Source organism: Eubalaena glacialis, chromosome 12 (assembly GCF_028564815.1).
Source record: "Eubalaena glacialis isolate mEubGla1 chromosome 12, mEubGla1.1.hap2.+ XY, whole genome shotgun sequence".
In the NCBI taxonomy this organism is placed as follows: Eukaryota; Metazoa; Chordata; class Mammalia; order Artiodactyla; family Balaenidae; genus Eubalaena; species Eubalaena glacialis.
Window position 1 is genome coordinate 30456829 of NC_083727.1, and position 26532 is coordinate 30483360.

The window sequence follows — 26532 nt, forward strand, 5'->3', positions numbered from 1 at the left end:
TAGGGTCCCTCGAAAGTTAAATTTTATATAACATTTTGTTATTACCCAAAATATTTATTTGGCATATGTATTATTAGTCCATTCGGGCTGCCATAACAAAAGACCACAGACTGGGTGGCTTAAATAACAACATTGTATTTTCTCACAGTTCTGGAAGTTAGAAGTCCCAGCCAGATCAAGGTCCAAAAGGATAGGTTTCTGGTGAGAGCTCTTTTCGTGGCTCGTAGACAGCTCTGTGCTTACGTGGCCTTTCCTCTGTGCTTGAGTAGAGGGAGGGAAAGAGTAAGAATGAGGCCTCTGGTGTCTCTTCGTGTAAGGACACCAATCCTATCATATCAGGACCCTAACCTTAAGACCTCATTTAACTCTAATTACCACCTTACAGGCCCTGTCTCCAAATGCAGTCACACTGGGGGGCTAGGGCTTCAATATTCAAAATTTGGGACAAGCTCTCAATGGCTCATTTCTTAGATTAGGCATTCACACATGGGAAAAATGATGTCCACAGCAGCCTATTAGCAAGGTCTCAGATATTTATGTTGTTTATCTACCAGCAAAAGAAAAAATTCCCTTTTCCATTATGAACTCACAAATTCACATATATCTTCTTCCTCCAAATACACATATGTATAGCATCAGATATACTACATTCTTGGAAATTAATCTGAGCATTTAGTGTTGCTGTGTGGAAATCTGATATGTTTCACTAGAATATACGATGTTGCATTGCTGCTACTGATTTTAAAAAAAGACCAGTTTAACAAATAATTCCACTCATGTTCTAGTCAAAATCAGACACCACAGAACAAAAATACTGGTGAGAGCTCTTTTCATGGCTCGTAGACAGCTGTGGTTTTAGACTCTCTAAAAACCAGATTATTATTTATGAAAAGGCCTATAATAATTGTACTAAATGATGTCATAGTTTTTATAGAAATGCATTTTCTCTTAACCAACAGGAAAGAAAATTGTATAGAAATTGTCCCCACAAAATATGAGAAGAGGTGTCACACGTTTTTTTGATACAGTGAAATGCCTATTACACTTTTTCATTTTTCAACCATGGCATACCACAGCTCAAAACCCAAGGGCAAAGAACTCACTTAACTAAGATACATGCCATACATCACAAAAATGTGGCTGCCTTTACTGAAAGATGATGTAATATGTAAGGCAAGTGTATTGTGTTACTGGGTTTTCCGTATTTTTCCCTTGTAACTGTCACAATTTGGGTATGATAAGTGAGGACAACTATTTGATATACTGTATTTTATTTCCTAGTCATGCATCATTTGAGCCAGTGTTTCTCCCAAGTGTGGTCCAGAGAGCCCTGGGGGCCCTCTGGTTAGTTTATAATGCTTCACCAGGAGGAAGAACTTGACTGGGGCAGAGGTATTGAGTTGAGAATGATCACTGCAGAAAGTAACTGAAGTCGTGGTAATTCTTACCCACAAAAGGGGGCCAAGGAGCAGAAGCCTGACAAGTCTAAATCATAAAGATTTATCACCCAGACCTCATGGATAGAGGGCAAACATGAGACAATTAAATCTGAGGACCACTTCTCTATCTCGGGGCTGTCTTTTCCTCCTTTTAAGAAGCCAGAGAACCTCAGCTTGCTCTCCTTTTCTCCAGCTCTACCCACTGTGTGTTCCACCAACCCCACCTTCACCCAAGACTTGCTACAGAGCAGGTGAGGTCCTCCAAGCATTCTTCTTCTATATCGTCACCAAGGACAAGATCTTTTCTCTTTCACCTGGCTTATTGCATTTGACTAGTGGGTGGAAAACAGATAATAAAGAAGTAACAAGCATAGAAAGTTATAAATATCCCAGAATTCTTATACCCTGCTGAGATGATAACTGGACTTCTGTTTCTGGGAATAGAACTCTCTGCTTGCCTCTTTCTCCTGCCAGGACAGCAAATCCCTTCCTCCAAGGCAGACCCTTTTAGATGAGGGGCATTTGGGATAGCTCATTGGTGTTCCCATCTCACAAGTAGGTACTTTGCATTTTTGACATGCTGGTGATGGGGAGAACATATTAAGTGGCCTCTGTCTTACACTAGAAAGTTCCTCTCAAACCATTTCTTCACACAGCATTTTTTTTTTCATTTTATACTTTCAAAAAATACTATAGTAGTTCTATGGTATTTTAAATACAAGGTAAAAAATTCAAACATTGCAATAGAGTATATAGTGAAAAGTTACATCCCCTTTACCTCAGTCCCACAATCTGCCCTATCTCTCCCTCTAGCTATCCATTGGGACAACCAGGTTAGGTCATCATTATATACGAGGTATTTTATACATAAGCCAATACATATATAAGAAATTGTGTATGTATATGTGTGTATGTATGTATATGTATTTACATCTATCTATTTATCTATTATCTATCTTTTTGTTTCTTAATATAGTAAAGCATACTATGCATTGTCCAAAAAGTCTTGCTACAATTTTAAGCTTTAGTAATCTGAGAAGGATAAATGTTACATTCAGAAAAACATTAAAATTTTTAATAATTTAAATCTTGTTTATACTTGTTTAGTCTTTTAAATTTTGAATAGTACATTTTAAATTTTAATCTTTTGCTTTTGTCAATATTTGCCACCTTCAATTTGAGGGATTGAAATGTATGTATTCATACATACGTTCATCCTTGCTTTTTTCACTTACTGTGTCTTGGTGCTTGTCCCATCTCAATATGTATAGATCCTTATCATTCTTTTTCAGAGTTTCATTGTAACCCATTGTATGAATGGATCATAAATAATTTAATCAGCCTTCTGTTAATGTACATCTAAGTTGCTTAGAACAACACTCTAAAAACTATTATGAAACATATATTTTTGGTTATTTAATAGCAAATCAGTTATAAATACTTTCAGTTACAAGTAAGAGAAACGTTGACTAACAATGGCAGTCTTATTTGTTTAAATAGGTTTTAATTTTTTCACATAATAGGACATCCAGAGGTGAGTGGTTGCAGGCAGATTCAGCTGCTCAATGATGCCATGAGGAATTCAGGTGCTTTCTGTCTTTTCATATCACCATTTTTAATGTGCTGGGCTTTTGTCATCATCCTTGTCACTTCATAGTCACAAAATGGCTACCACAGCTCCAGGAATCACAACCATAGTCAAGACAAGAGGCAGAGGAGAGAATGAATGGCAACTACCTCTGTCCCTTGTATTAGGACAGGAAAAGCTTTCCTAGATCCTGCAGTAAACTTCCAGCTTTAAGATGATGATGATGATACCTCTCCCCATCTTCAAGGGAGACAGCAAGAGAATGAGGATAACTTAACATGGCTGTGGAGAGTGTCTTCCAGCCCCATCTGACCAGAAAGGTGGGCAACAACTCCTGAAAGATGTTCAGCCCAGCAGCGCTCAAGCCAAGAGTTGGGCAAGCAGAACTGATCACCCCCAGAGCTAAGCCAGTACAGGCCTAGATGCTTCTTGTGCTACACAAAGGCAAGGGGAATTAACTCATAGCCAAGGCTGAGGGTAGCTCCTGGCTGCTCCCAACTGGAGAGCCTGTTTGGGAAATTGAGAGTAGCCTAGAGTAGCCCCTCCCCATCCTGCCCAGGCAAGGGGGCTGAGACAAAGCCCCACTCACTGTGGAGAGTGTCCTCTTGCTCCCTCTGAGCAGAAGAGCAAGAAACAACTCCAGCAGCACTCAAGCCAAGAGACAGGCAGGCAGAGCCGATAGTTTGCAGAGCGAAGCCAGTGGCCCTGTTCAGTCAGAAACTTGGGGTGTAGGCCAGCACCTACAAAGCACAAAGAGCTTTACCAGCTTTAGAGCTGCTGCTCCCTCTGTACCCAGGTAGGGAATCAAATTTATAGCTCCTCTCATCTCTGAATACAGTCTTCAGCCTGTCACCTAACCAGAGCACAGGGGAAGCTACACAGCCCATTCAATAGCCATACATACAGTGACATTGAACAGAGAACACAGCCTGTGGCTTCCCCCATCTGTAGAGCAAAACCAGCAGCCTCACATGACCAGGGAATTCAGTGCACACTCTGGCCGGATTTGGCCAAACAATAAGCTATACAGACCCTGAGTCCCATTCTGCTCCCCTGCCAGGGCAGGGAAGCTAATTCATAGCCCCATCTACTACTGAATATAGTACCCAATCCTGACCATCTAGTAAGCCTGACCAGAAAATCCAGGCAACCACAGAGCCTATCCTACAGCCTTACTTGGGTAGGAAACCAAGTTAGTAGTATAGTACTGCAATACTACATATTTACTGGAATAAAATTTGTGTATAAGTGAACACACATAGTTCAAAACCATGTTGTTCAAGAGTCAACTGTATATAGTCATAGTTAGATTCTGCAATATGGTAATAATGGTACATAATTTACATACAGCTCTAGTTTAAAAGCTAAAAAAACACAGTACAAACTACAACCATCTATTATTAGTTACATAACAGAAAAAACATGTAAATTACAACAGCAATAACCTGAAATGTGAGAGAGTGGAGAAGTAAAAGTGTAAGGTTTACTGAAGTTAAGTTGTTATCAGTTTAAAAGTTTAAGATATTTTATGTAAGCCTCATGGAGACTAGAAGGGAAAATTCTGTAGGAATTACACAAGAGAACCTGATAAAGAAGCCAAAGCATACTGATACAAAAGACATCAAAACACGAAAAAAGACAGCAGGATAAAAAATAAGAAACAATGAATTTATAGAACAAGAAGAAAAAATTAACAAAATAACAATAGTAAGTCCCTATCTATAAATAATTACTTTAAACGTAAATGGATTAAATTCTCCAGTTAAAAGACTTAAAATGGCTGAATGGATAAAAAACCAAGATCCAACAATATGCTGCCTCCAAAAGGCTCACTTCAGTCTTAAAGATACACATAGACTGAAGGTGAGGGATGGAAAAAGCCACTTCAAACAAGTGGCAACTCCAAAAAAGCAGGGGCAGCTATACTTACATTAGACTTTCAAGTAAAAATGGTACAAAGAGACAAAGAAGATCATTATTTAATGATAGAGGGGGTCAATATATCAAGAAGATATAACAATTGTAAATATTTATGCACCCAACATTGGAGCAACTAAATCTATAAAGCAAAAAAATAACAGAGCTAAAAGGAGAAAAAAACAGTAATACAATAACAGTTGGGGATTTTAATACCCCACTTTCAACAATGGCTAGATCATTCAGACAGAGAATCAGTAAGGAAACAGTAGATTTGGACAGCACTATAGGCCACATCGACCTAACAGACATATTTTGAACCTTCTATACAACAACATCAGAATACACATTCTTCTCAAGCCCACATGGAACATTTTCCAGGAGAGACCAGGTGTTAGGCCACAACTCAAGTCTTAGCAAATTCAAGAAGATCGAAATCATACCAAGTATCTTCTTTAGCCACAATGGCATGAAATTAAAAATCAATAACAAGAGAAAAGTGGAAAATTCATGAACACATGGAAATTAAACAACAATCTCCTGGACAGCCAATGGATCAAAGAAGAAATTAAAGGAAAGTGAAAAAGTTTCTTGAGACAAATGAAAATGGAAACACAACATAATAAGACTTGTAGAATGTAGCAAAGGAAGTTCTAATAGAAAAGTTCATAGCAATAAATGCATACATTAAGAAGCAAGAAAGATTCCCAATAAATAACCTAACTCTATGATTTAAGGAACTAGAAACAAACTGAGCCCAAAGTTAGAAGAAAGAAAATAATAAAGATTAGAGAAGAAATATTGATAAATAAAACAAAGACCTGAAAAACAATAAAAAAGATTAGCCAAACTAAGAGTTGTTTCTTTGAAAAGATAAACAAAATTAACAAACCCTTAGCTAGACTAACAAAAAAGAGAAAATAGAGAAAGATGATGGCATATATTCCACATACAATGGAATATTATTCAACCATAAAAAATGAAATCCTACCGTTTGCTACAACACAGATGGACCTTGAAGTCATTATACTAAGTGAAGTAAGTCAGATAAAGAAAGACAATGCTGTATGATCTCATTTACATGTGGAATCTTTAAAAGAAAAAAATCAAACTCATAAAAAAACAGATCAGACTTGTTACCAGAGGTGGAGGGTGGGGGAAGGGAAAATTGGAGGAAGGTGGTCAAAGGTATAAACTTTCACTTATAAAATAAATAAGTACTAGGGAAAGAATGTACAACACAATGACTATAGCTAACACTGCTATATGATATATAGGAAAGTTGTTAAAAGAATAAATCCTAAGAGTTCTCATCACAAAGAGAAAAATTATTTTCTTCGTTTTATTTATATGAGAAGATAAATGTTATCTGAATCTATTGTGGTAATCATTTCACAGTATATGTAAATCAAACTATCCTGCTATATACCTTAAACTTACACAGTGATGTATATCAATTATTTCTCAACAAAACTGGAAAAATGTATTTTAAAAGCAGCAATCACACTCTACAAAGAAAATCTTACATTTAGGGCAAATCTTTATCTTCCTTTTTCCTCTATGCTTTCTTCTCTTAGTCACTTTTCTTCCAGATTTAAATATAAACATCCAAGATAAAAAAAAAAAAACCCACAAGTTATTCAACTGTGAAGAAAGACTGGAAGGGCATTGATAATTGGATTGTGTCAACGATGATAGCTAAAAATTTATTGAACATTTATATGACAGGCCATGTTTTAAGCACTTTATATATATTAATGAATTTAATCCTCACAACAATTTTTTCTGTATAGATTAATCTATATTATCAAAACCATCAACAGTAAACTAGGCAACAAAAGCAATAATATCACAGATTCTAACCTCAAGCCACATCCGAAGTAAGACAGAGGGAGAGTTACAAGTACTTCACCCCCTGCCCCACCTCCACCCTTCCTAAAGTTCACCCTCTGGTTGGCATACAGGTCTTAGCCTCAGCATGAAATCACTTAGTCCATCCTTACACCAGAGAAAGAACGGACATTGCTCTCTTCAGCTCTGATCATGGCAATGTTATTAAATTTTCCAATCTGATTTATTCTTTTAATGCCTCATCATCTTCATAATTAAGAAAAGTCTTGAATAATTTTTTCAAAATTTGAATACATACTTTGTAACATATACATAAATGATAAATGAAATAAACTTTAGCTTGGCATTTTCTGATGGATCAAAAGAACAAGATTGAGATTATTGACCAATTAGTATTCAGTTTCATTTGATGCTGAGACAGAGAGCTTGAAAAGTCACAGCCAACTTTTAGTTGACCAATTGGGGCACCCTGCTGTTCTTAAGAAAAGTTTCAAAATTCTAGTGCCAGTAGCTCTCTCAAGTCTTAATACAGTCTCTTGCTGGAAGTCTTTTTTGGGATTTATGAACATGTAGTCAGCAGTACATTCTACCAGATATTAGTGCTCAAGTCTTATGTCCCTGTATCTCCAGCAGGATCTCTTTCAAAAGAAAACAGGAGCTAAAAGCAACATGTTGTTGCCCTTCCTTAGGGGAAGAGTTTGCAGAGTTAAACTGCAGTTGAGTGGGATACAAAGGCCTTGGTCTAAGAATATAGCCCACTTGCTTCCTCAGAGTGCTTTCCCATATCTGGTCGGTGATCTCTCCAATGGGAAAAGACACGTACAAGTGAGCGATCTTCCTTCCCCTAGAAGCTTTCTCCTCTGCTAAGTTCCATATTCCAACTATACTTGACTGAAGTCTGCACAGGTTGGGCCCTCTCTAGTGCCTTGACTTACTGTCATATTACAGAAAAGGGAACATTGAGCAGAGTCTCTACCACCCTCTAGTTTTACTTCCTTGACACACCCTGGGACATTGAGTTTTGGACATTTCCAACTTAAGAAAGGAAAGCAAAATCACATGTTAATTTTGGTGTTATAAGTCTGCTAGAAAATAGGAGGCCTGGAATAGCTGTATGCTAAAAAATACTGGTCAAAACCACGATGAGACTTTTTTAAAAAAATAAGAGGTTACGCAAAGTTCTGGCTCCTCTTGTCTCCCAGCTACTGTCTCACAGACCCCTGCACTATTCTAAGGGCCGGAAAGACTTCTATACACAGGCTCATTTGTGGTCAACATAAAGTAGACTGTAGCCTTGTACCCACTCCCTTTGCTTTGTTAAAAATAACATTAATACACATTCATTGTAGAAAATTTGGAAAAATACAGAAAAGCATAAAGAAAATAAAAATTACCCATAGATCTACCACTTTACTCGCTTTCCTAACTGCTGATCTAAAAGCAAACACAGAGATCAAAAGAGCAGATAAATGCCCCCAAAGTTTTCTGGTTCCTTTTTCCTTTTTGCATAGTTCATATGCAAATATTTATTTAGCCATGGAGCTGGCAGCAAAAGGACTAAGAAAGAACTGCCTTTGAATCACAGCATCTTAGCAGCAGAATAGGCAACAAAAAATCCTACCCAGGAATCTCTTCCATGCTACCTCTGTGAGAGTGTAAGCTAGATTCAGCTCAGTGCTTCCAGGAATGTTTTTCTAGATAGATGACTCAGCAACTATCAAGTTCTGCTTGTCAGGAAGTTCTACCTATATGATGTCTTTCCTACCCATGGATCCTAATCAGTACTCTGGAGCAATGTAGAATAAGTTTAACTTCCTCTTGTGTTATCTTTACAATCAACCTAAATCCTCTTATTTCAAGAGTGAACTATTTTGGACATTCTATTCTATTCTCGATGAACACTACTTTGTTCAAATCATGGTGTCCAGAACTGAATAAGGAACTCTAATTTTGCTAAATAACATGGGGGATGTCATGTCAACTTCTGTGATACTGACACTGAATATCTATTAATACCAACCTAATAGTCAAAATTCAGTTAAAAACATTTTCTAATTAGAACAATAATCAGTTCAACCTCTTTGGCCACACCCTGCACTGCAGACGTTGGTAGAAATGTTGGCTATAATCACCCTATTCCACTAGCCCTGAAAGGACACCTGAGTCAATTTTAGTGCCTTTGTATATGTTGCAATGGTTAATTTGTGTGTCAGCTTGTCTAAGTCATGGTGTGCAGCTGTTTGGCCAAACACCAGTCTAGATGTTGCTATGTAATGTTTTTTTATATGTGATTAATATTTAAATTAGTATACTTTGAGTAAAGCACTTACTTTCCATAATATGGGAGGCCTTTATTCAACCAGTTGACGACCTTAAGAAAAAAAATGAGGTCACCATAAGAGGAAGGAATTTTGCCTTCAAGTTGCCTTCATACTCAAGACTAAAACATCAATTCTTGCCAGAATTTCTATTCTTCCAGCCTGCCCTGCAAATTTTGTACTTGCCAACCCCATAACTTTATGGACCAATTCCTTACAATAAATCCCTCTCTCCCTCTCTCTCTCTCTCTCCATCTTATTGGTTCTCTTTCTTTGGGGAACCCAGACTAATACATGTATATACAGTATTCTTCCCCTCTTCCCTTCCTTGTCTTCTCCACTATTCCTTTTTTTTTTTTTCCCATGCTTGACACACTCAGTCAAATACAGATCCCTAGCTCAACTCATCCTTTGTTCTCTCGGCAAATATCTTCACTTCTACATAATGAATCATGGTTTTCTTGGCCCCATCTCCAAGCAAATATTTTTTGCCATTTCTATTTAATAAATACCTTGGTATTCACTTCCTTATGAACCACAGTTCTTCTTCCCTCAAAACACTGACTAGAATCACCTTTGCAAGAAGCCTTATAACCTAAACTCATATAGCTCTGGTCACTGACACCTTCAGCAGTTCCCATAAAACAAATATCTCTGTTGTATGCCTACTTTTATTCTAGATCCTTGTTTATGTACTTTTTTGTTGTTTTTTTCCATGTTCTGTTATTTTGGTTTCATTGGGGTTTTTTTGTTTTTTACATTTATAGAAAAAGCTCCTTAAGGATATGGAACGTGTCTTATTTTTTAGTCTTACTTACAACTACATTCAGTATACAGGGGCTTCTTAATAAATATCTTTCACTATAACTTATTCAAATAATCGAGGTTTTCTGGTATGGATGAAAGAAAGAGCTAGACACAAAATTAGCCAGAATTTTCATAAAACTAAGCTCCATTTGGATCTTGTTTTAAGACCACTGAAAGTTTAAGGTATTGCTATTTATCAAGCTTCTTTTAAGATCAATTTCCTGAGGGTCCATTGTTAAACTTTTGTAAGTCCTCCCAGTATACATGTGTTAAGAAGATTATATGCAAAACTGCAGTGCTTCTCAAAGTATAATGTGCATAGGACCTACCTGGCAAGCTTGGTAAAATGCAGGTTCTGATTCAGAAGGCCTGCGTTGGGCCTGAAACACTGCCTCTCTAACATCTAACATCTCTAACATCTGCATCTGTCAGGTGATGCTGATGGTGCTGGTCCATGTAGCACACTTTGATAAACATGGACCAGTAGAGAAGACATAGGTAGGAAGTCAGAGCTGAGCCCAAATCACTTACCAGCTCTGGGAAATGCCTAGAACAGTAGAGTATGGGCAAGATTAAATAAGCAGATGCATTTTGTCTTTTTTTTTTTGGCTGCGCCGCAAGGCTTGAGGGATCTTTAGTTCCCCGACCAGGGATGGAACCCAGGTCCCCTGCAGTGGAAGCGCAGAGTCCTAACCACTGGACCACCAGGGAATTCCCAAGCAGATGCATGTAGGAAGCACCTAGAATAATGTCTGGAACTTAATGGTTGTTCAGGAATCAATTTTTTTCCTACCATGTGAATAACTATCCCTGTCAACCTGTGTTATATCTCTCATAATGTCTGGCTCTTTTAACCTTGCCAGCTTCTAATGGTGGTATTTTTTCTCAAAACACCTGTAATTAAATTTTCTTATTTATATTATTTTTGGTTTAAAAAAAAACTTTGTAAAATAAGAAACTATTTTGGTACTCCATTCGTTTTCATGTCCATGGTCATACCATACACCGTCACATGGGCTTTGAAGTCAAATAGACCTGATTCTTCAAACTGGGGCTCTGCCATTGTTGGCTGAAACCTTGTACAGTTACTTCATCTCTATAAACTTTATTTTCCTCATTTAAAAAATGAGGATAATAGCTATCCATACTCCAAACATATTGAATGGATTAAGCCAAAGCATGTAAGAAAGTTAATCAAGTGCCAATTCATAGTAAGCACTTATGTCAGACACTTTTTGTGCTTCAATTCATTTCTTAATGATAAGGGTGGCAAAACTACAAAGAAGACTTAATATACAGCCTTGACAGTTTCCTCTGTTAAAGTCAAGAATAGCAAAAGAGTGGGACTCAGCAATCCATGATGGGGACATTTAGGTGGATGAGCCTGAGAATCTTAAACACCCAGAATCCACTGAATCCACTAACTGGCAAAAGTCCTTTCCCCTTTGAGAGAGGAAAGCAGCCTTACCTTTCCTGCAGAAGCCTTACCTGAGGCAAGTGCCTTACAAGATGATGCTTATCTTCCTCAAGATCTACCCCTTCATCACTTATTGTCTACAGGACAAAAAATAGAGTCAAGTCTCAGCATAGCCCAAATGGGGAAATAAAGTCACTGCTTTGGAAGAAAATAGCTCACACAAAAGACTGCTAAACTGAAAATATAAAGGCAGGAACCAGGAGACGATATGTGAGAATGGTTTTTAAGAATGTAGAACTAGAAAGGACAGAATATAAAGGGAAGTAGATTATAAGGTAGGTTGGAAATATCTATTGACATAGGAGCACTCTCCCATGACTAAGGGTTAAGTATTGTATCAGTCTGCTACTGCCACAAACAACCACATAATCTCAGTGACATGCCACAATAATCATTTATTTCTCACTTTGCTGAGGTTTGGCTGATATAGTCTGGGCTTTACTGGGCTTACTCCAAGCTGTGGATTGAATACAGATCTGCAACTCATGTCTTTCATCTTCTTTGGACCAATGGTTATTCAAGACAGGGGCTTCTCATGGCTAAAGATAGGAGTTCAGAAGATGAACCCAATTGTGCATCCATATTTTAAGCCTCTGCTCCCATGATGTTCAATAATATCCCACTGGAAAAAACAAGTCATATGGCCAAACTCAATGTTCTAAGTATATGAAAGAAAGAAAATATTTTTATTATTTGCATATGACATGATTATCTACCTAGAAAACAAAGAACATATAGATAAAATATAAGAATAGTAAGAGTTTGTAGCCAGGTAGCTAGGTACAAGATCAATATACAAAGAGAATTGCATTATTATTTGCTAGAAGATAATATTATAAAGTATAATCCATGAAAAGATATCATTTATAGTGGACACTTTTAAAAAATACCTAAATACTTTAAAATATAGCTCATGTTCAAGATTATGAAGACCCAAAATCATAAGGATATAAATTATCTCCAACAAAATTATAAATTCAATTAGAAACCGTAAGTTCTTTTTCAATAATTTGATAAATAATTCTAAAATTTATATGGAAGAGCAAAGACCTAAGAAAAGCCAAGATGTTTAAGAAACAAAGCAAAAAGAATAAAGAAGGAGATAGTCCTACCAGCTATCAAGCTCTGTTATAAAACGAAATTGATTAACACACTGTAGTATTAGAACAGATATAGATAAATTTACCCATTGAACAGAATGAAAATCCCAGATTAAGACTCATATGGAGGGTTAGGACAAGTGGTCATGAAAAAAATAAAATAAAATTAGATCCGTACTCTATGCCATAGTCATCTCCTCCCCAAATAATAATTCCAGTAGATTAAAGACTTAAATGTGGAAGACAAACTTTTAAATTTTAGAAGACAGTATAAGAGAAGATCAAACTTTAGATATGGGAAATTTTTATGAAAAAAGACAGAAAAAAATTAGCTATCAAAAATTGATAAATCTGACTACATTCAAATTATTTCTATTGGTCAAAAGGGTTACCATAGGTACAAATTACCCCAAGTAGTGGATTCATGAATACCAAGTGGGTTCCTATGCTGTGGTGCTAGAGAAGTCCCAAGGCAGGAAGCAACCTGACAAGGGTGCACTTGCACAAAGCTGATTACATCTCATATGGAACTGGTCACCACATCAATGACTGGAGAAGAGGTAGGGCTGAAAGAATATAATGTGGTGCACAAGCCACCACATGAGAGTTAATGAGGCAAAATTCATTTTAGTTTATTTAAAGATTTTTACCTAGTTACTTTATATTTGTTATTTGATAATTCCAATGCAGCACTAATATAAACATACATCTTTAAGGCAAAGTTACTTTTGAGATCATTTATGATTCCATTTTCAGAACATATTTTGGTGTTTTCATTTCCATGTGGCAGCTTCTTTAGTTTTTTATTATTTCCTGCAAGCCCAGAGATCCGATTAAAATGTTTTATGCGGATCTCATTTTTTTCTCCCGGGAAGTGTCCTTCACAGTATCTGGTCTACCACATTGACCGAAGCCAAAGCCCTGGGTACGCAAATCTGGACAGAGCCCAGTAGGCTCTCAAACTACATTACTACTTACTTTCCTTTGTATAAAACACGCAGCACTTGCTGCCAGCCATGCATTGTTCCTTCCTATCACTTCAGTCACTTTAATCCCTTAGGTGTAGAATTCTTAAAGAATCTTAAATATCGTCCAAGACAAGGAAGTATGAAAGATTGCCAGCTGATGATTTTCTAACTCTTCGCCTGAAACTACAGCTCTTTCTCTGCTGCTTTTATTCTAAAAGCAAAAAGCAAATGAGCCTAGTCATCATAACTTGTGCCTTGATCTAATTCAATTTTATCACAAGATAAGAATAGAGAGAAAGCCGACTACAGTGCTAATGTGAAACAATTGAGAATTTAATTAGCAAATTCTAAAATAGTTTACCATTCTGTTTTCACTTTGCAATTCTGGCCTATAGCCAGACAGAAAAAATGGAAGCCATTTTGGTATTTAAGTACTGTATAGCTCATATCAACTTTAAATCCCATATTGAACGATTCCATTTGACTACTATGATTTTCTTGCTTTGCTCTATTTCTAGAGCAAATATAAAATATTCTCTCTACCTCTCTTGTCTTACATCTAACCCACAACTAATAAAGCCGTAGAATTTGTAGTCAGGAAAACATAATTTACCATAATATCTTTTTTTTCCCTTTGCATGTTAACCAAATTGTGCATTTAAAATCCTGGCTCCGTCTAGAATCCTAAAGGCATTTTAGCTACAATCTGACATTTTCTTTCCCTCTGTTGCCAGTTGAAAGCATACTTTCCAAGCTCTTATTCATTCAGCTAGCAGTGACTTCCCTTATAGAGTTTCCAGTTATATTTTGTTAGTAGCTTTAATAAAACAAAGAAAAGAATACAGTGAATAAAATGATTAGGTCGGAATCAAAAAACGTCATATTTCATAATCTCCCCCAAATTATCTACACCACTTCCCAGCTTTGAGTTAAGTTATGAAGTATTCATAATTTTACTTCTTAATAAATTTGTTTTTCTTAAAAAGATGAGTCAATTAGTACATACTTAGAAAAACCACTATGCTCCAAACACAGGTAATTCCAACCAACCCTCCAACATAAAGAAAACTAGAAAACGGGACAAAATGTTTTTAGAGATATGCTTAAAGGAAAGGGAAGTCTACCAACATAGCGAAGAATTATTAGGACAGAATATGGGAGAGTATAGGAGCCTGGAAAAGTGAGTCTGACATTCGAGGCCGTTTTTTATCCCTAGAAACATTTCCTGATTCTGGATGGTGCAGTTGTGAGGCTGAGCTATACTTTTAGTAAACTAGGATCAGGAATTGGAGTTAGAGCCTGTCAAAATGATGGGGTCCTGGTGATTCTCCTTGATTTGGCTTGGCTATACCTTAAGGTGAACTAAAAGGAAGGAGACCTCCAGTGCGGCTGAAATATAGCTTTAAATTATGAAATTCTTGAAATAGGACTGGGTGAATTTCACATTGCCAGTACTGCCCAGGCACGTGGCAAAAGCAAATGTAAATTCTCTCTGGAGGAAAATAACAACACATTAAGCCTCAAATTATTTCTGTATAGATATTGCAAAATCAATTTCTAGCACACAATGAAAAGTAACTAGTCACACTAGGAGAAAATAACACATTCAAGGAAATCAGCAGAAACGAAAGCAAGAAACAGATCCAGAAGATCTCCAGATATTGATGTTATATGGAGATATAAGACAGACTGTAAAATAACTATGTTTTCTGTGTTCAAACAAATAACAGACAAGATTGAGAATTGGAGCTAGAAGTTAAAAGAAACAAGCAAATGGAAATTTTGGAATTTAAATAACAGTTACCAAGATTAGAAAATTAATGCACAGGTATAACAGCAGATTGGACCAGGCTAAAACAGAATTAGTAGTTATAAAATAAGAGAAAAATATCTAGAATAAATTAGAAAAAGAGAGAGAGATAAAAAATATAGAAGATTTAGAGATAACAGTGAGAATTCTAATTCGTATTTGAAACATCAGGCATAGAGGAGAGAGAAAATATGGAAAGAGGAAATAATTGAAGAAATAATTGATGAGAATTTTCTAGAATCCCTACAAATCCTAAGCAGGATAAAAGAAATTTATACCTAGGTGTATTATAGCAAACCCACTGAAACCTTCCCCCTTCAAAAAAAAAAAAAAGAAAGAAGACAGACTCTCTTCAATGGAGAAACAATTAGACAGAAAGCCATCTTCTCAATAGAAAAAAAATAAAAACAAGAGAGTGGAATAACTATGGGGTTGAGAATAATAACTGCTGGGACTTCCCTGGTGGTGCAGTGGTTAAGAATCCGCCTGTCAATGCAGGGGAAATGGGTTCGAGCCCTGGTCCGGGAAGATCCCACATGCCGTGGAGCAACAAGCTCATGTGCCACAACTACTGAGCCTGCGCTCTAGAGCCCGCGAGCCACAACTACTGAAACCTGCATGCTACAACTACTGAAGCCCAAGCGCCTAGAGCCTGTGCTCCGCAACAAGAGAAGTCACCGCAGTGAGAAGCCCGCGCACCGCAACGAAGAATAGCCCCCGCTCACCGCACCTAGAGAAAGCCCGTGCACGGCAATGAAGACCCAACGCAGCCAAAAATAAATAAATAAAATAAACTTATATAAAAAAAAGAATAATAACTGCTAACGTGTAATTTTATACCCAACAAAAATATACATCAAGAATGAAGGAGAAATAAATATTTTTCAGATAAACAGAAATTGAGAGAATTCCTCTCCTGAGGACTTGTACAAAAAAAGATAATTAGCAGGCAGAAAGAAAATAAGTTCAGATGGAAGTTTGGGATGCAGAGCGGAACAGAGAGCAATTGAAAGGGCAAACATATGGGTAAGTCTAAATGAATATTGACTGTATGTAACAATGATAATAATGTGTAATTAAAATAGTTATTGGAGCAAGGATACATTAGAATGGGAATCACATAAACAGACTTCTGCATAAACACACTGCTGATTTATGAGAAGGCTAGCTCTGTAGAGTAGGGGGGAGTGAAATGTGCTGGGACAATTAATGCTAATATTAAAAATGGAAGTTACCCTCTACCTCATACATACACAGAAATAAATTCCATGTAGATTTTATATGTAAATGTGAAAAGTAAATAATAACAAACATTCTAAAAGATACTTTAAGAGAATATTTTCCTAACCTTAAAGTAAGGAAAAACTTTTCAAATGGCAAAAAATGCACTAATCATAAAGGAAAAGATAGATAAAATGGAGTATATTAAGATCAACAACCTCTCTTTATCAAAAATTACTATTAAGAGTAAAGAGATGAGCCACACACTGGGAGACAGCATATGTAATACATGCACATGACAAAGGGCTCACATATCAAATCTATCATATAAGAAGCCGCCAACAGATCAATAAGAAAAAGACACCTCAATAGAAAAATGGGCAAGAGATTTGAATAGGCACTACCAAGAAGAGAAAATCCAAAGTGGTTAATAAACGTGAAAAAGTGCTCAATTGCATTAGTAATCAGGAAAATGTAAATAAAACCAAAATGAGAGGGAGTTCCCTGGTGGCCTAGTGGTTAGAATTCTGTGCTTTCACTGCTGCGGCCCAGAGTTCAATCCCTGGTTGGGGAAATAAGATACCACAAGCTGCACGGTGTGGCCAAAATAAATAAATAAAAATAACAAAAACAAACAAATAAAAATTAAAAAAGAAAAATGAGGAACCAGTACATACCAACAAGAACTGCTAAAAAGAAAATGACCAGCAGTCACAAGTGTTGGTGAGGAGGTAGGGCAAATGGAATCCTCGTAATCTGATGATAGGAGTGTAGATTGGTATAACCCCTTGGAAAACTGTTTGGCACTAATCACTAAAGCTGAACTTACACATAATCTATTGACTCAGCAAGCTGAACTTACACATAATCTATTGACTCAGCAATTCCACTCCTATGTATACATGCAATGGAAATGAGTGCATGCACCCCAAGAGACTTGCACAAGGATGTTACAGTAGCATTGTTTCTAATAACCCCAAACTGGAAACAACCCAAAAGCCCATCAAATTCTGGTATATCCATTCAATTATTATTAATTGTATGAATATACAACTGCAAACAATACTGTGGATGAACCTTGCAAACATAATGTGGAATGAAACACTCCAAACTAAAAGAACACATACTCGACAATTCCATTTACATAAATATCAAAAACCTGGCAATAAACTATAGTATTAAAGGGTGCATCTGTATGTGGTATAACTACAAGGATATGCATGAATGTGATTATCATAAAATTATATGGAGATTTGGGGGAGAAGGATGTAAGGGACAGTGACACAAAGAATGTTTCTGGGTCCTGGCAAATTTTCTATTTCTTCCTAGATCATGATTACAGGATGCTCACTTTGTAATAAATCATTGAATTTAACAATTTTCTTCCATGTTTCTTTTCTGTATGTGTTTATATTTTATAATCAAAAGTTAAAATCTCAACTAATCTAAAATAAAATAAATTTTAGCTTGAAGGTCAAATTTTTGTAGGGATCACCTTTTGTTATTTTCCTTTTCAGACTGCAGGTAGTAGAAAATAATATGTAAAGTGTAGAATATTTCATCTTGGAAAAAAAAGGGTTTATATGTGTGGCTATAACAATTCACATGCTTATTGTTTTGTTTTGGTTTGGTTTGGGTGGGTTTATTTTTTGGCAGTTTCTTAAGAGATTGAGTAGCAAAATATTGTCACCAGAAATTTTTTTTTTTTTTGGAAGGATGCTATTTATTTTCTCTTCCTTTCCTTTTATACTTAGAGAATACATACTGAAGAAAAAAACTGAAGAAAAACCAAACTACTACAAGGATGCACTGCCATACAAAAGCAACAGAAATTCAGTATAAGAACGTATTAACCTCTCCCTTTTCCTTTGTTGAGTCTTAGTTCATTTGAGCAAATTGCTTTTGAGTTTATACCTTCTGTCTTTAGTTTTCCCCTTTTCTCTTAAAATGTCTTCAGATTACAAGTACTCCCACACAGCTTTAATTCAAATGCCTTCAATTATAAATTGAAATTCACGTTTTCCCATTTTCTATTACTTTAAAATGTCCTAACAGTGATTACCTCACTGCTATTCTGAAGTTCAAAACCACATGCATAGCTACTAATCCATTGTGGATTTGTGCCAAGTGTCACTTCTGTCTCAGCCCTCAGAGCACTGATAAGATTGTGATAATTAGAACCCCCTGGGGATGAGACTCATACTTTCTTGTATGTCTTCTGCCCAATCCACCTGTGCTCAGACACAAGACTCTTTTTTCAATTACTCTGAAGATGGAGTCAGCTTATTACATTGATATGGCAGTTCTCTGCATGCTCCCTCTCCTGGAGTATAGACATCTTAATAACTTTATGAATAAAACTTCTGTTCAAGTCAAAAGGCATTCCATGGAAGTACGTCTTGTGGGATCTGGCACCTATCAATATAAGTTAGCACCCTAACCTTCCACAATACCCAATTAATCACTAAATCCTGTTAATTGTTCTTCCTGAAAGAACTCAAGCCACCATTATTTCTTGTTCAAATCACTGCAAACACTTTCTTACTGGTCTCCCTGCCTCTAATCTAGATGCCTCTTGGGTGATTGTGCTAAAAGGTGAAGATATCCTCTCACTCATCCTGTTTAAAAGTTTCTTCCTCTTTAAGTTTCACATTGTTCTCTGAATAAAGTTGAAATTTATTAACAGGTCTCCAAGACCCTTCATCATCAGGCCTCTGATGACATGAGGATGCTCTACGTATGTCCCAGCATCTTGAATTACTCACACTTGTGCTATGTTCTCTCCTCTCTCTGTGCCTCTGTACTGTTCCTCCACCCAGAACCCCACTTCTATACCTTCCTTTTTCCTCTGAGAACTTCACATGGTTAAAATGCCTATTTCCTACTTGACCTTTCAGTCTCAGCTTAGATAGCATTTTTTCTGAGTCTCCTTCTCTGAATACCCAAGTCTGGATTACATGTCACCCACCAGATGTTTTCGTAAGACTCTATACTTACCCCCATAGTGTTCTTATCACTTTGAATAATTGCTCACTTCCTTTTCTGTCTAAATCACAAATGAATAAGCCCCTAGACATCAGGGTCTGTATCTGCAACATGGCTAATACCAATGGCTAGCAAAGTGCTGGCCCAGACTGGGTACTCTACTAAAAAATAATAATAATCTAATGTTGAATGAATGAAAAAGTTCAGCTAAACGTGTACAAAAAATTGTACTATTGTTCACTACTCAACAGCAGCTACTGTTAATGAAACTCTGAATGGAATAATAGTAAGGGAGCTACAATATAAAAGTAGCTGTTTCATGATGGACTGAAGCAAGGATACCATAAACTATTAATATATGGGAAAATGTTTTAATGATTTTCTGAAGTTGTGCTTCAAATATCTTACCAAAATTGGAAAGTATCATACCAATAAGTTAGCTCCAAAATTGGAGGTCATCCTTTTCAAACCCCAAATCAAAATAGATGGTCTGACAAATGATTCTTATGATTTATAGATATATTAGCACTTAAAATGTTTTAAAATAAATCATATTTAATTTGACACTTACTGAATTATCTTTCTTAAAAATAGTTAATTTGGAGGGAATAGAACTAAGGTGAAAATCTGAGATGGGTGGTTTCTGCATCTGTAAGTGTATCAGTTTAGGACGTTTTCGATGAGAAAATGCAAACTGGCTTAGGCCATGTGGACATTTACATAATGAATTTCAGAGGCAGAGCAAATGATAGAATTGGCTTAATCTAGCAAGTGAGTCTCCATTTCTTTGCTCTGTCTTAGCTGTGCCCCTGTGTGTGAGCTGCATCCACAAATTGGTAGCTGAATGGCTCTACAGAAGTTCTAGGTCTCACATTAGTCCACTACACATATTTAGAAGAGAAGAGACTTCTTTCTCAGGAGAGCTCAGCAATCTTTCCTCATAGCTCATGGGCCCAAATTAGATCACATGTCATAAGTGAAATAATTGCTGTGGCCTCATTGGTTTAGCCCTGGGTTTCAACCCATTCCTGTGACAAGTATAATAGGATTACCTTGGACCAGACATGAGCTTTCTTTGAAGCTCTGGGGCTTCCCAGGAGAGCAGTGGACACATACATGAATATCAGGGCTTTCTGAGGAAGGATTCTTAGGAAGGACAATGGATACTGAGAAAATAACCAACAATATCCACTCTGCTGAAGAATAGCACAGTTGTCTTTCAATTATTTTTTAAATTATTTTTTAATTGTGCTATATACAGAAGATATATAAAGAGTATATATACTGTATAGATTTTTAGAGGAATTCAAATTGAGCTGATGCCTAGCTCCTAAACATAAATCACATTTAACACAAAGTTTATATTAACCTGAATAACACATTCAGAGGCTCAACACTAGAGGCAATGTCCACGTGCAAAACATTGTTCAAATCCAAAAGAAGTATGTCCCTTTAAAAGTGTTTTCTGACTGGTTAAAAATGGTTTGCTTGAGAGTATTATTAAAAAAGTATGTGTGCAATTCTTAAATTGTGGAATTTACGGACAAAGAATCAAAATAGAAATATCTATATTGTCAAGTGGCTTCAGCCTTTTGTTTCTCAAGTAAAAAGTACATGTAATATACAAAATCTGTTTATAAGTCTTGTTTAGAAAATGCATTTGAATTGTGTATTTCACTTTTCTGTCTTCTTCAAGGAAATCATAACCCAAATTTGGCAATATGAACAATAAAGACAAAGCAAGCAATATATACAACTCCTTTCTGAATTGAAACTGCCTTAAAGCAAAAAAAAAATGGCTTGTTCATTCTGTGCCTGAGTTGGCTATGCTGACAGATCCATGCCCCCAAGACCACAGCTTTATGCCTTTTCCACACAGAAAATCTCATAGTATTATGGGTAACATACAAGTTAAAAACACAGAGAAAATTTTAAAGCCATTTTTATTTTCTCCCTCAACTCATTATTTATATTGAAAAGATTCTCGTTTTAATTAAAATATGCTTTTTTTTTTATATCAACAAACTTTATTGAGAAGATTCTTAAGTTAGGTATAAAAAGTTACACCTAATATGAATCTAGTCTTTGAGGAGTCTCTGGAGACAAAATAATTATTACAGTGTAAAGTGGTAAGTCCATTGATAGTAAGTAATGCTTGAGTGTTACGGAAATAAAACAAAAGTAGCAAGGGCAGGTATGGGTGATATTCAGATATTTCCCTGGAGAGAATAGCAACTATGTCAAGTCTTAAAGATTTAATAGGAATCATTCTGGCAAAGAGAAGGGAGAAAGGCACACAGTACTGGGTAGAGGGGAAAAGCAGGAATGAAGGATTTGGAGAATTAAGAAACAGTTCAAAATTACAGAGTTCCAATTTCTACACATTCTCTCAACACCGCTTCTTTCCTGGTTTTTTTTCTTTGGTTTGGTTTGGTTTGGTTTGGTAATAGCCATTCTAATGGGTGTGAAGTGATATCTTGTTATTCTTGCAAATATGTATATTTTTTCATCCAGTTTTATTGAGATATAGTTGACATATAGCACTGTATAAGCTTAAGGCGTACAGCATAATGATTTGACTTACGTACATCATGAAATAGTTACCACAATAAGTTTAGTGAACATCCATCATTTCATGTAGATACAACATTAAAGAAATAGAAAAAATATAATTTTCCTTGTGATGAGAGCTCAGGATTTACTGTCTCAACAACTGTCATATATAACGCACAGCAGTGTTCATTACATTTATCATGCTGTGCATTATATCCCTAGTAATTATCTTATAACTGAAAGTTTGTAACTTTTGACTACCTTCATCCAGTTCCCTCTTTCTCCCACCCCTCACCTCTGGTAACCACAAATCTGATCTCTTTTTCCATGAGTTTTATTGTTTGTTTTTGAAATATAATTGACCTACAACACTATGTTAGTTCCTGGTACACAACATAGTGATTCGATATTTTTACACATTTCAAAATGATCACCATGATAAGTCTAGTTGTCATCTGTCACCATACAAAGATATTACATAATTATTGAATATATTCCTTACACTGTACATTTCATACCTGTGACTCATTTATTTTGCAATGGGAAGTTTGTAACTCTTAATCTCCCTCACTTATTTCTCTCCTCCCCCCAGCCCACTCCCCTCTGGTAACTACCTGTTAGTTCTCTGTATCTGTGACTCTGTTTCTGTTTGGTTATGTTTGTTCATTTGTTTTGTTTTTTAGAGTCCATGTATAAGTGAAATCATAGAGTTATGTGTCTCTCTCTGACTTATTTCACTTAGGATAATACCCTCTAGGTCCATCCATGTTGTTCCAAATGGCAAGATTTCATTCTAAATTTTTATGGCTAAGTAATATTCCATCATATATATATATATTGCTTCCATATCTTGGCTATTGTAAATAATGTTGCAATGAATATAGGTGTGCATATATCTGTTCGAATTAGTGTTTTCATCTTCTTCAGATAAATACCAAGGAGTGTAATGGCTGGGTCATATAGTAATTCTATTTTTAATTTTTTGAGGGCTCTCCATACTGTTTTCCGTAGTGGCTCCACCAACTTATATTCCCACCAATGAGGGTTCTCTTTTCTTCAGATCCTCACCGACTCTTTTATTTTATTTAATTTTAAAAATTTATTTATTTACTTGTTTATTTTTGGCTGCATTGGGTCGTCGTTGCTGTGCGCAGGCTTTCTCTAGTTGCGGTGAGCGGGGGCTACTCTTCGTTGCCATTTGCAGGCTTCTCTTGTTGCGGAGCATGGGCTCTAGGCACGCGGGCTTTAGTAGCTGTGGTGAACGGGCTTAGTTGCTCCATGGCGTGTGGGATCTTCCTGGATCAGGGCTCGAACCCGTGTCCCCTGCATTGGCAGGCGGATTCTTAACCACTGCACCAGCAGGGAAGTCCTCAACTCTTGTTATTTGTTGTCTTTTTGATAATAGCCATTCTGACACCTGTGAAGTAATATTTCATTGTGGTTTTGATCTGCATTTCTCTGATGATTAGTGACGTTGAACATCTTTTCATGTGCCTGTTGGCCATCTGTATATCTTCTTTGGAAAAATGTGTATCCAGGTCCTCTGCCCATTTTTTAATTGCATTTTTTGCTTCTTGATGTTGGGTTGTGTGAGTTCTTTATGTATTTTGGATATTAACCCCTTGTCAAGTGTATATCTTCTCTCATTCAGTAAGTGGCTTTTTTGTTTGTTGATAGTTTCCTTCACTTTAAAAGTAAAGTAGGCTTTAAATTTGCCACCCCAAAAAATTAAACAAAATTTAATACAGTTTGTGTTAAGAAATTTGGTTTAATAAATCCAGAGTCTCTCTTTAAGTAATCTTAGGGTTAGATTTTCCTACCTAAATTCAACCAGAGTAAACATGAACTGTATCTTTTCATGTTCAGCCTAGGAGCCTATGTAGAGATTTTTTTTTTTTAATGGACAATGATAAATATAGCACATAACTGGCATTGAAGAATTTTTCATGTATTAAATTCCTGTATTAAAAAAGAAATGAAATGTTATGTGTTAATATGCATATATATATTTTAGATTCTGAACATCAGAAAATGTCTGTGTGTATATGTGTCTAAGAAATAGAAAGAATCTATTGTTAAAACTTTACTAAAAGCAAAGCTTATTGTCATTTTCCTGTTTTTACATGTATATAGTTGGCTAAAGTCATCCCATTATAAGAAGGAGGCATGACTCACAAATCATTTAAAACCTGTGGCACCTCCCACCTTCTTTTAGTGATTCTGAACTGCACTTATTGCCAAGGTTACTGTGGTTACCAGAGCCTTGCTTTTCTAGGATTGAAAATGTTTTTTTACCCCCAAAAAATCATATTATTTAAATAAATATAAATAAATTATATTTATCATGTAATTTAGATAAAGAGTGCTTAGGTCAAAATCGAAAGAAAAGACAGGATTTTTGCCCTTTAAGCAATGCCTCTTTGAAAAGCCCCAAAGTATTTATAGAATAGCCCTCAAGATGCTGTCTGGCCTTGACTCAATTACTCTTTTCTCGTGAGTCTTCAACGTTGTTTTTCCATTTTTCAACCTTCCAATTTATACCTCTTGTGTAAGAAAGTGGATTATGTGTATTTCCTCAAATTGCTAAGAAATGAGGGATAAATTTAATAAACACAAAATACTAAGAAAAGTAGTCTGCCACTGCAAAAGGCCAAATTTTAAAATTATTCAACATCACTAAACTATCCCAGTCCATAGAAAAAGATGGAAATCTCTCCAATTCATTTTATAAAGACAGCATAAATTTATTGCCAAACCTGATAAAATACATCCCCTTAAAATTAAAATTGACTATATAATTGAATTACGCATCTCTAAATGGCCTTCACCACCCACCATACATTGATATGTAAAACAAACAAATAACAACATAAAACAATCTTCAACTCAAACTGTGCCATGTCTGGATCTGTCTTTTCCTCCACTCCCCTCAGCTGAATCTATATCCTGCATGCTTAGACCACATCAAATCTCTAAGGCCAGTTCTGGCCTTGAGTATGTAATCAGAAAGAAGCCATTTTTCAAGGACTCAATATCATGTCACCAGTGCAGTCCAGTGCTTTTATCCTGGTTCTGAGATTTGAGTTTTGGCTGTTTCTTGTGCCTGAATCTCTTGCTTGATAATATGCTCAGCTCTGGCCAGCATCCATCCTGTGGAAAAGAGTTCTGACCTTGAGCCCCTTTTCATAGCTGAGGTCCCATACTGCGTATACTCATCCCGAGGCTGACAGCCTCTGACTCACCTTCCAGGTCAAACACCCGGATGCTGACTTGTCTGAAGTAGCTGATGTCAGAACTGCTATCTTCACTCTACTGGACTGGACAGCCTCTCAGAGTATAAGGTTGAATCTGTCTCTTCACCATCTGAACACTCTTTCCAGCAGTTTTGGTTCTGGGTATCAGTCCCTCCAAGTCTGACTCCTTTTTTTTTTTTAACATAAATTTATTTATTTATTTTTGGCTGCCTCAGGTCATCGTTGCTGCGTGCGGGCTTTCTCTAGTTGTGGCGAGCGGGGGCTACTCTTCGTTGCGGCGCGTGGGCTTCTCATTGCGATGGTGTCTCTTGTTGCAGAGCACGGCGTCTAGGCACGCGGGTTTCAGTAGTTGTGGCACGTGGGCTCAGTAGTTGTGGCTCGTGGGCTCTAGAGCGCAGGCTCAGTAGTTGTGGCGCATGGGCTTAATTGCTCTGCAGCATATGGGATCCTCCGGGACCAGGGCTCGAACCCGTGTCCCCTGCATTGGCAGGCAGATTCTTAACACTGTGCCACCAGGAAAGTCCCAGTCTGACTCTTTTTGACTACTTTAATGAAGCAGTGCCCAACAACAAACCTTTCTTATATCTTACCTCCTCACCCTTAACTTCTAACCCTTGGATATGTCCCCATAACCACCTGCTAAAAAAAAGAATGCTAATGTAACACTCCTATCTGTAAGTCAATTTTCCCGTGGAGAAACACACACACACAAACACATATATAGATACACACGCACAAGACTAGACGGCAATTAATCTATAATTTCCTAAACGGGTAGAATTACACGATTTTGATGGTAATACGGCGGTTTCTTGCACCCAGCAGTACTTGGGTAATGAACAAAATGAATGCTTTCCACATCCCAGTTGTACTTTCTAATGATCTCTAATTAAGTGTTTTTCACTATAAAGTGTTTCTGTTTCTATTATGTTTTCCTTCTTAGTTCTCAGGAGTGACGATTTCTGGAAAAAGTTCTATAACAAATCTTGCCACCATCTTGACTTCACTGTTGAGACCAAAATGCCTTAAGAACAGTAACACAGTTCATGGAAAATTCCTAGAACAACCATGTTTCCTCCAATATGCATATTCCCAGATACACTTGAATACATATCAACTAATATCAGTAGTGTCTGTCTTCATATTAATAGACACAATGAGTTTTAATATAAATATCAACACCAAGAATCCTTTTATTAAATTATTCAGAGGAATCAACAAAAATGTTTTAGGGCAACAGACAG